This window comes from Dasypus novemcinctus, chromosome 4, assembly GCF_030445035.2.
Source record: "Dasypus novemcinctus isolate mDasNov1 chromosome 4, mDasNov1.1.hap2, whole genome shotgun sequence".
Lineage (NCBI taxonomy): Eukaryota > Metazoa > Chordata > Mammalia > Cingulata > Dasypodidae > Dasypus > Dasypus novemcinctus.
In genome coordinates, this window is record NC_080676.1 from 102648675 (window position 1) to 102660946 (window position 12272).

General features: G+C 35.6%; 1 pseudogene; it reads left to right on the forward strand.

Moving 5' to 3' along the window:
• The first annotated feature begins 232 nt into the window (after positions 1–232).
• On the forward strand, positions 233–2652 carry LOC101417309 (ras-related protein R-Ras2 pseudogene; annotated as a pseudogene).
• The last annotated feature ends 9620 nt before the right edge of the window (positions 2653–12272 follow it).

The window sequence follows — 12272 nt, forward strand, 5'->3', positions numbered from 1 at the left end:
ACTTTGGATGAATTGTATGCTTTATTAATATGTATCAATAAAATTGAAAAAGCTACCCTGAGATATTTCACAACTATTAGGCTGGAGGCTATTAAAAAGTTGTAAAACTAAATTTTGGTGAGGATATGGAAAGATAGGAACACTTTTTCCCTGTTGGTGGGAATGTAGAATGGTACAGTCATAGTGCAGGACTGTTTGGCAGTTCCTAAAGGAAGTTGAATCTAGACTTGCCATGGGACCCCGCGATGTCATTGCTAGGTATGAACACAGAATAACAGAGCAGTGACACGAATAGACATCTGCACACCAGTGTTCATGGCAGCATTATTTACTATTGCCCTACAAATACTGTATGATTGCCCTATTATGAACTAAATATATACTGTGAAATATAAATATGTGAAATATAAATAAGAGTATGATTGTATATATGACTGTTTTTCTTTGAAACTTAACAAATAAGTTTGAAACTTAACAAATAAGATTTTAATAGTACAAAATCTTAATATCAGACAAAAAAAAAATCATTCTAAGCAAAGGAGACCAGACACAGAATACTACATACTGAATAATTCCATTTATATTAAATGTAAATATATAAATCAATTTATAAGGATGAAAGGAGATTATTGGTTATGTAGGTCTAAGAAAGGAATGCTAATGGTGCCAAGTCTCACTTTTTGGAGTAATTAAATCATTATAAAAATTATTGAAGTAATGAATATACAATATTGTGATTGTACTAAAAGCCATTGATTATACACTTTGAATAGATCACCTATAAACAGCAGTTGTGTACAGTGGGGAAAGCATAGGAGATTGAGAGGTGAGGAATTTTATTGTTCATTTGTCTTTTCTGTTTATTATTACTGAAATCATGAAAATGCTCTAATAATGATTGAAGTGATGAATGTACAACTATATGATTATAGCAAATACCATTGATTGTAATTTTGGATGAATTGTATGTTTATTAACATATAACAATAAAATTGATTTGTTAAAAAAAAAAGAATTGTAAAGGAGTTGAAGAGGAGGAGGGAAAAAAAAAGAATTTGAGGAGATTGGTAAAGGAGTACCCCCCTGAGCTTCTGCCACTCTTGGCCCTGCGGGACACCGCAATTATTTACACCTTTGGTGGGACTACCCAGCCATGTGCACTGCACTCACATGCAGACCTGCCCTCCTAGCAACTCCTGGCTCTGGAGACCCCTGCCCAACTGCTCATCTAGAACCTGTCAGCCATACACATCCCTGAAGCCGGGCAGCAATGGCTCAGTACAGCTAGGCAGGGCTCCACAGCATTCCAATGGCTGCAACCAACTGATGGGATGGCTTTGCCCAGAAGATATGATGATGGCTCATGGGGGTTGTTTTAGTTGGCTAAAGCCTACAAATGCAAAAATACCAGAAATATGTTGGCTTTTATACTAGGAATTTATTAGGATACAAACTTACAATTCCGAGGAAGTATAAATGTCAAAATCAAGACAATATCAGAAATGCTGTTTCTCCAAATTGCAGCTGAGGGCAATATGGCACATGGCAGCAGCATCTACAGAGGCTTTCTCTCAGAACTCAGCTGTGGGTGATCAAGCACATGGCAGAGCATAATGGCAGCCTGCTCACCTCTATCCTCTCTCCCAGGCCTGTCTCTTTCAGCTTTGAGTGGCACAATGGACCTAGCCTCTTGGGGACATTGTTATTTCAACTCAAGGTGGTTCTGCTGATTCTGGCCTCCGGCATCTCTCAAAACCTAATGGGAGTTTCTCTTGTTTTTTCTGCAGCTGTAGGGGATCCTCAAGTCTCTCACATGACAGGGTAAAATGGTGACTGTCCATTTGTGTAAAACTCCAGTAAGAGGGCCAAGATCACCTAGGTCATGCCTCACTGAAGTACTCCAATCAGAGGTCCCCAACTAAATTCAGTCCAATCAAAGAGTCTCACAATCTAAACAAAGTTCCTTAACTGAAGTGATCTAATCAAAAGTGATATAATCAAGCTGTCCGTTAACTGAATCTAACCAAAAACTCCCAGCACATATGATAGGGTTACAATCACAGGAATGCTTCAAGAACACGATTTTCTGGGGTTGACAAAAGACTCAAACCAGGACAGTGGTTGGTGGGAGAGGTGGGAGCAAGTCAGTGCTCACTAATCCTGTCCATCATCTTATTTTTAACAGATTATGATTCAACCATTGAGGTCTCCTGTACAAAGTGGTGTGTGAGAGTTGGCAGAGCAGCCCAGCTAGATATTCTGTATATACCAGGTCAAGAAGAGTTTGGAGTTATGACAAACAGTATATGAGGACTGGCAAGGGTTTCTTGTTGGTTTTCCAGTCACACATAGAGGCAGTTTTGTAGAAATCTATAAGTTTAAAAGTCATGTTCTCAGAGTAAAGGACTGTGAGGACTTTCCAATGATTTTAAGCATATCTAGATCACCGAAGACAGATAACACGGGAAGAAAGATAGCAGGGCAACTTAAGGTAACATACATGGAGACTTCTGCAAATATTAGGATGAATGTAATCAAGATTTCCATGAAGTTGTCCAGGTTATAAGGAAATTTCAGGAGCAGGAATGTCCTCCTTTAATAGAATCAACACAGAAAGAAAAAAAGAAAACCTGCCACTGTGTCATTTTCTAAGAATCCCACAAATGTTAGCTACCAACTGCCAGGAAGGCCCTTGTCTTCTCCTTCTCTTCTTGGTGTTTATATATTATTGGTGCCTTTTGTAGCCATAAATTAGCAAGTATGACATATGATCGCCATGATAAACAAAAAGCTGGCTAATCCTTTCCATGAAGATAATAATATAGTCATTTCAAGACAGATTCAGAAGAAACACTAAGGCTGCTTCTAAGACTTCCTGATTCCTTTAAAATATATATCCATATACACAGACACATTTTTAAGGGCTTACTTTTTTTTTAGGAGATACCAGGTAATGAACACAGGACTCAACCACTTGAACCATGTGGTTCACTCAACCATGTGAAGCAGGCACTCAACCACTTGAGGTATATCTGTTCCCCAACGGCTTATATTTTAAGAGAAATGAATCAGTTTTGAAACCCAAGCTGTTTGCCAAGTCTTAGGTTGTGAAATAAATTTTAACATCTGGAATCATATTGCTTATGGTAGTCTAAATATAAACAGGCAGTTTTTAAAAAAATGAATTTTTGCCCATATTTGACAATTATGATGTCAGCTTTGGTTAAATTTAAATACTATGAATTGAATCTACAAAAGTAAGACCTTTACTGATGCTACAGTTTTTGTTTCCCAGGGGCCAAAATGCCAAAGTTCTTATTGTATTTATGGATTCAAAACCAATTATAAGACCTTTATTATTACTCCAACTCTCAAAGATGATAATAAACTCTGTGGCCAAATATTTGGGTTCATTTTGGACTTAACCACTTCATTGTTTTTGAATTTTTAATTTCATTCTTTTCATGGCCATGTTGAGGTAAGAAATAAATAATTTCTGTCTGTCTTCCTTTTCAAGTGTTTCTTGATAAGAAATTTTAAAAATCTGAAACTATTTTGTTTGATGTGTAAGATAAAATGTGAAGTTGATCCTTCCAGGGTCAGAGATGATCAATGTTATTGCTATATAATTTTATACATTATTTTCTTATCAAATTAGTTATAAAGTATTTTATATGTTTATATGTTTATATATTTATAAGCAAATATGCTTTCAGAACATAGCTTGTGTGTGTGTGTATATATATACATACATACATATTCACATACATACATACAAAGAAAAGTATTTATTCCCATCACTTACATTAAACTGAGAAAAGGTGGGTGCTCTAGAAACTGTGGTAAAACATTACATGCTGTTCTGCTCCTGGTTGCACTCACCTTTAACCAGTTACAAATCTACTCAATAAAGTTGCCTGAGAGAGTACAACTTACAGGATGAGAATCTGAAATCACTTTCAATATCCTCTACTATGTAGTGACAATAATATCAAGTATTAAATGTAAAACTTTTAAGTATAATTAATATAACTGTGGATGACTTCTGACTTTCTTTTTAATTCCATGGATTGTATTTAAATAATTCAAAAAGATGTTTTCCTGATATTGAGATACTAGATGGTATTGTACAGTTTTCACTTTATTGAATGTGTACAACAGTCTCATGAAGTTTATAAAACATAGCTTCAAGTGCTAGAATTAAATTTATGTTATCAAAAAATTAAGAATTTTAGAATACAAAAAGCAATGTAACAGAAATTATGGGGACGAAATCTCAATAGAAGAGAATTTATTTGGTTATTTTGTGGGATTCATTTTTGAAGAAGTTTTGGATCACAGAAGGGTGACCACTGTGGCAGGGGAGGATCATTGGTGCAGGGTGTCAGTAATGGGGGATGCATGGAGGAGGTTCACCTGAGGCATACCTCTAAGGCATTATGAAAGAATTCAAGTGTTCAAGGGACATTGTCACAGTGGGTAGAGAACAAAACAGAAACCAGAAGAATATTCAATTTACGTCATGGAGAGTTCAGCCACATTCCCTAATGGGACACCAAGAATCCCCTGAGTACAGGGACAGTGACTAGTGAAGGACGATGAACCATTGAAAGGCCCTTGGTATTGATGACTGTACTTATGAACCTATTCTTTTGAAATTGAAACTTAGCCTGAATTTGTAGGTTGCCTAAGGATCACCTCCTGAGATCCTCCTTGTTGCTCAAATGTGGCCTCTCTCTAAGTGGAATTCAGCATATAAATGCATTACCTTCCCCCCAGGGTGGGACATGACTCCTGGAGATAAGCATCCCTAGTACTGTGGTATTACTACTAAGTGCAAACTAGCAATGCAACTGGAAAAAAGACCTAGACCAAAAGGAGGAAATGGTAAAGACAAACGAGTTTATATTGCTAAGAGACTTCAAAGTGAGTCGGGAGGTCATTCAAGAGCTTACACTTATGCATGTCTCTGCAGGATCTCATTGACAGCCACACTAAATAATGCCTCAAATAGTGGGGCTCTGGAGGGATCTGGAGACATCCAAACACTACAGGCAGGGCTGTAAGCTCAGGAGTTTGGCACCCTGCCAGTGGGCCCTACTTTGGAATTTATGTTCACCAGTGTGACAGAGTTGAACTCAGTTGTGGTTTCCCACACATGGCTCTTTTGACTCTTATATTTGAACTTATAGTTAGTATTAGAGTTGATAGGCTTATGCCCAAGAAACTTAAATCTTTGGGCTTTCCATATGCCGGTAGGGCCCCGAATCTCAACAGACTTGCAGCACCTACTCTCCAGTTCATTGGATTCACTCAGGACAACTAACAAGGAGATGATGATGGACAGCGATCATCCCAATGAACAGAGAGAGCCTGTAACTGCAAGCAAGATAGTCCTATCCATCTGCCCCATGGGATTGAAGCTCCCTCTCACTTAGAGTCAGAATGGACATCACCATCCCAGAATCCTCAGAATTGGGGAATGAAAGATAGACTGGAGCAGGCTTACTGTTTTCCTACTATAGACTTAGTGTTATTCTAGTAATGGAATAACTTTTTCAGTGATGTGGAGGCAGTAGCTACCAGAGGTTCACAGGGGAGGGAGAAGGAAAAATAGATGTAATATGGGGGCATTTTCAGAATATTGGAATTGTTCTGAATGGCATTGCAATAACAGATATAGGCCATTATATATCTAGTCATAAATTACAAAATTGTTCAGGAAAGAGTTTAACCTATAATGTAAACTATATTCCACACTTAATGGCAATGTTCCTATTTGTGTTCATCAATTATTACAAATGTAACACTAATGAAGAATGTTGTTAATGTGGGAAAGTGTAAGAGAGATAGGCAGTGGGGCATATGTGAATCCCCTACATTTTTTATGTAATATTTATGTAATATAAGCATATATTTTTTTAATTTAAAAAAATACAGTAGAGGCTGTTCGTGGAGAGATTTTGAATGGGTATCTGTATGGTAGCATGATTCTTTTGTGAGATTGAATTGATCATCAAAAGTCTCCCAAAAAAGAAAGACCCAGGACCAGATGAACTCACAGGGGAATTCTACTTATCATTCCAAGAAAAATTAACACCAATACTGCTCAAACTCTTTGAAAAAAACATTGAAGAGGAGGGAACAGTACCTAACTCATTCTTTCAGGTCATCATTGCCCTTATACCAAAGCCAGATAGAGATATTACAAGAAAAAAATTATAGACCAACTTCTTTTATGAATACAAATGCAAAAATCCTCAACAAAACACTTACAAATCAAATCCAACAGCATATGAAGAGAATTATACACCATGATCAAGTGGGATTTATCCAAGGTATGCAAATTTGATGGTTTGAGGGTATATGGGCCCCAGAAAAGTATGTTCTTACAGGTAATCTGTTCCTCTGTGGACTTGTTGTAGGTGGAACATTTTTATTTTTAGAAGGTGCTGGAGATTGAAACTGAGACCTCGTACATGCAAAGAAGGTATTCAACCACTAACCAACACACGTTCCCCTATAGGTGGGACCTTTTATTAGGTAACTTCAGCTAAGGCATGGCCTAAGGAAGGTCTAATTCTTCTTTCTGGAGTCCTTTATAAACTGGAGACTATGGAGAGAGAGAGATGGAGAAAAATCCACAGAAGAAGAATTTGGAAGCAATGAAACCTGAAGGAGAAGGGAGGACCATCAGATGCCACTATGTGCCTTGCCATGTGATAAGGAGTCTAGGATCACTGGCCGCCAATCTTCAAGAAAAAGGTATCATCTTGATGAGGTCTTGAATTGCACATTTTTGTGGCCTCAGAATTCTGAACTTGTAAGAAATCCCCATTGTAAAAGCCAACCCATTTTGGTATATTGCTTTCAATAGCCTTGAACACTAAACCAGCAAGGGTGGTTCAACATAAGAAAATTAATTAATGAAATATACCACATTAACAAAATTAAGAGGAAACACCACATGATCATCTCAATTGATGTAGAAAAGGCACTTAAAATCCAGCATTCTTTCTTTTTTTTTAACAAATCAATTTTGTTAATACATATAAATAAAGCATACAATTAACCCCAATGGTACAATCAATCAATGATATTTGGTATAATCACATAGTTGTGCATTCATCACTTCAATCATTATTTGAGCAGTTTATTATTTCAATAATAATAGTAATAATAATCAAAAAGCAGGCAAATAAGAAAATTCTTCACCTCTCAATCTCTCTAGGTTTCCCCTGCTTTAAATAGCTGCTATTTCTAGCTATTCTTGCATATTTATTTATTTAGCAGTATTGAGATATATTCACATACCATATGTTCCATTTAAAGTGTAAAATCAATGGCTTTTAGTATAATCACAATGTTGTGCATTCATCTTCACAGCAAATTTTAGAATTATTTCATTACTCCAAAAAGAGAAACTCCACACCCCTTAGCATGCCTTCCCTAGTTCTATACAACCACTAATCAAATTTAATCTTTATAAATTGATTTATATTTACATTTTCTATAAATGGAATCATACAATATGTTATACGGTATATTTAGTGAATAGTAGCTCAGTCATGCCGTATTTGTCCTTTTCTTTCTGGCTTGCTTCACTCAACATGTCCTCTGGTTTCATCCATGTTGTCATATGTTTTATGATTTCATTTCTTCTTACAGCTGCATAATATTCCATCATGCAAATATACCACAGTTTATTTATCTATTCATCAGCTGATTGGCACCTAGGTTGTTTCCAGTTTTTGGCAATTGTGAATGACCACCACTAGAAACATAGGTGTGAAGATGTCTATTCGTGTCACTGCTCTCAGTTCTTCTGAGTATATACCCAGAAGTGGTATTGCAAGGTCACATGGCAAATCTATATTCAACTTCTTTAGGAGCTGCCAAAAATTCCTCCACAGTGGCTGTACCATTTTGTATTCCCACTAACAGTGGATAAATGTTATTATCTCTCCACATCCTCTCCAACACTTCTAGTTCTCTGTCTTTTTAAGAGTGGCCATTCAGACAGATGTGAAATGATTTCTCACTGTAGTTTTGACTTGCATTTCCCTAATCATTACTGATGTTGAATACTTTTTCTTTTTTTTTTTTTTTTGCAAATTGTAGTTATTCTTTAGTCAAACGTCTATTCAAGTCTTTCACCCATTTTTTAATTGGGTCATTTGTCTTTTTATTGTTGAGTTGTAACATCCCCTTATTTATCACGGATATTAAACGCTTATCGGACATATGACTTACAAATATTTTCTGCCATTGAGTGAGCTGCTTTTTCACCCTTTTGACAAAGTCCTGTGAGGTGCAAAGTGTTAAATTCTGAAGTGGTCCCATTTATCTATTGTTTCTTTTGTTGCACATGCTTTGGGTATAATGTCCAAGAAACCACTACATACCACAAGGTATTTAAGATACTTCCCTACATTTTCTTAAGTAATTTTATGGTCCCAGCGTTTATATTTAGACCTTTGATCCATTTTGAGTTGATTCTTGTATAAGGAGTGAGATAATGGTCCTCTTTTATTTTTTTGGTTATAGATACCCAGTTCTCCAAGCACAATTTTTTGAAGAGACTGTTTTGTCAGATTAACATTGACTTGGCAGGTTTTTCAAAAACTCATTGACCATAGAGGTGATGGTTTTATTTCTGGACTCTCCATTCTATTCCACCAATTGATGTTCTATCTTTAGCACAGTACCAAGCTGTTCTGACAACTGTACCTTTGGAATTTCAAGGTCAGGCAGTGAAATTCCTCTCATGTTGCTCTTCTTTTTTAGAATGCTTTGACTATTCATATGCACTTTCCCTTCCAAATAAATTTGGTAATTGTCTTCTCTAGTTCTAGAAAGTAGGCTCTTGGAATTTTGATTGGAATTGCTTTGAATCTATATATCAGTTGGGGTAATGTGGCAGTTTGATATTACTGATGAATTCCAAAAAGAAATGTTGGATTATATTTGTAAACTGATCTTTTCCTCTGGGCATATTAGATTATATTGGATTCAGAGGTTTAATTGATTAAGTAATTATGTAAGCCTCTTGTGCCAGTAGGGCATTGAGTGCCCAACCTTTGGTAAGTGGGGACTCACAGATAAAAGGTATGGCAAAGAACAAAGTTGGAGGGTTTTGATGTTGGAGTTTAATGCTGAAGTCTTAAGCAGGAGCTCTGGAAAGTAAGCTCACAGAGGAAAGAGAAGCAAGACCCAGGAAGGGAGAAACACAGGAAACCTGAACCCTCATAGCCGTCGATAGCCATCTTGCTCCTACATGTGAAAATAGACTTTGGTGAGGGAAGTAATTTATGCTTTATGGTATCTGTAAGCTACTACCCCAAATAAATACCCTTTATAAAAACCAACCAATTTCTGGTATTTTGCATCAGCCTTCATTGGCTAACTAGTATAGGTCAGATTGACATCTTCACATATTTAGTCTTCCAATTCATGAACACAGAACGTTTTCCATTTGTTTAAGTCTTCCCTGATTTCTTTTAGCATTATTTTGCAGTTTTCTGTGTATAGGTCCTGCACTTCTCTGCATAAATTGACTCCTAGGTATTTGAGTCTTTTTGTTGCTATAATAAATGGAATTCTTCTCTGATTTCCTCTTCAGATTGTTCAATATAAGTGTATAAAAACATAACTGATTTTTGTGTATTCATCTTGTATCCTGCCACTTTGCTGAAATCATTCATTTGCTCAAGTAGACTTCCTGTAGATATTTCACAATTTTCTAAATATAGGATCATGTCATCTGCAAATAGTGAGAGTTTTACTTCCTCTTTTCCTATTTAGATGTCTTTAATTTTTTAACTTGTCTAATTGCTCTAGTTTGAACTTCTAGAACAGTGTTGGATAACAATGGTGACAGTAGGCCTTCTTATAGAGGGAAAGCTCTCAACCTTCCCCTATTGATTATAATGTGCCATGTATTTTTCATATATGCCTTTTATCATATTAAGGAATTTTCCTTCTATTGCTACCTTTTGAATTGTTTTTATCAAGAAAGGTGCTGGACTTTATTAAATGCCATTTCTGCCTTGATTGAAATGATCATGGGTTTTTTTTCCCCTAAATTTGTTAATGCAGTGTATTTGTTGATGGATTTTTTTATGGTGAACCAGCCTTGCATACTGGGAATAAATCCCACCGGTCATGATTTATAAGTCTTTGGATTCAATTTGCAAGTATTTGTTGAGAACTTTTTGTATGTTCATTAGAAAGTTTGGTCTGTAATTTTCTTTTCTTGTAGTGTCTTTATCTGGCTTTGGTATTAGGGTGATTCTGGCTCCTTAAAATATGCTGGGTAATTTTCCCTCCTCTTCAATTTTTTTGGAAGAGTTCAAGCAGGATTGATATTTATTCTTTTCAGAATGATTGGTAGAATTCACCTGCATTCAATCTCTTTAAATGTGGTTGGTTTGTTAAGTTCTTTTATTTCTTGTAGTGTCTGCATAGTTTGTTTTCACATTTCTAGAAGTTTGTTCAATTCATATAGGCTGTCTAGTGTGTTGGTGCAGTTTCTCATAATATCCTCTTATAATCCTTTTTATTTCTGTGGAATCAGTCATAACTTTCCCCACTTCATTTCTAACTATTTATTTGCATCTTCTCTCTTTTGTTGTTAGTTTTGCTAGGGGTGTGTCAATTTTACTGACCTTCTCAAAGACCATCAATGTTTCTCTGATGTTTTTGGCTCTCAATTTCATTTATTTTGGCTCTAATCTTAATTATTTGATAACTGATGATTGGTTTGCTGTTTTTTTTTTCTAGTTTCCCTAGTTGTTCAGTTAAATCTTTAAATTTAGCTCATTCTTCTTTTATAACAAATGTGTTTAGGGCTATAAATTTCTCTCGAGAGACTGCCTTTTCTGTATTCCATAAGTTTTACTCTTGATAAAATCACTTCAGAAAATAGAAAAAGAAAGAAACTTCCTCAACATGAGAAACAGCATGTATGAAAAACCACAGTTGGCATCATATTCACGGTGAATGACTGAAAGCTTTATACCTAAAATCTGGAACAAGGCAAAGATACCCACTGAAATGACTTTACTCATCACTATGCTAGGAGTTCTAGCCAGAGAAATTAGGCAAGAAAAAGAAATAAAAATAATAAAAATTGGAAAGAAAGAAAGAAGTAAAACTGTCATAATATGTAGTTGACCTTATCCTACATAAAGTCCCAAAAAATCTAAAATAAAGCTACTAGAGCAAATAAATGAATTCAGCAATGTGGCAAGATACAAGATCAACATACAGATATCAGTAGTGCCTCTCTTCACTAGTAATGGGCAATCTTAAGAGGAAATCAAGAAAAAATTCCAGATATAATAGCAAATAAAAGAATCAAATACCTGGGAATAAATTCAACTAAGGATGTAAAGGATGTACACAGAAAAAACTACAAAACATTGTCAGAAGAAAACAAGGAGGACCTTAGTGAATGGAGGAGCAGTCCATGTTCATGAACTGTAAGACTAAATATCATTAAGATGTTAATTCTACCCAAATTGATTTACAGACTCAATACAATCCCAACAAATTTTCAAATGCCTGCATTGCAAAAATGGAAAAATCAATTATAAAATTTATATGAAAGGGTAATGGGCCCCAAAAAGTCAAAAACATCTTAAAAAAAGAAGAAGGAACTTGGCAGACTTACACTTCCTGACATTAAATCATATACAAAGCTGCAAAGGTCAACACATAATGGTACTGGCATTAGGATAGATATATTGACCAATGGAATTGAATTGACAGATTATAACTAGATCCCCATATCTATGATCAATTAATTTTTGCCAAGACTCCCAAGTCGACTCAACTGGCAAAGAACAGAGTCTTCAAATGATGCTGGGAAAATTAAATAGCCATAAACAAAAGAGTGAAAGAGGACCCCTATTTCACACTATATACCAAAATTTTTAAAAATGGATCGTAGACCTGAAAATAGGAACCAGAACTATAAAACTTCTAGAACAAAATGTAGGGAAGCATCTTCCAGATCTTGCGGTAAACAATGGTTTCTTACACCCAAAGTAAAAGCAATTAAAGAAAAATAGATAAATGAGACCTCCTCAAAATTAAAAATATTTGTGAATCAAAGGACTTTGTCAAGAAGGGGAAAAAATCAACCTCGTAAATGGGAGAAAATATTTGGAAACCACAAATCCAATAAGCATTTAATATCCAGAACATATAAAGAAATTCTACAACTCACCAATAAAAAAAAACGTAAAACTCAATTTTAAAATGGGCAA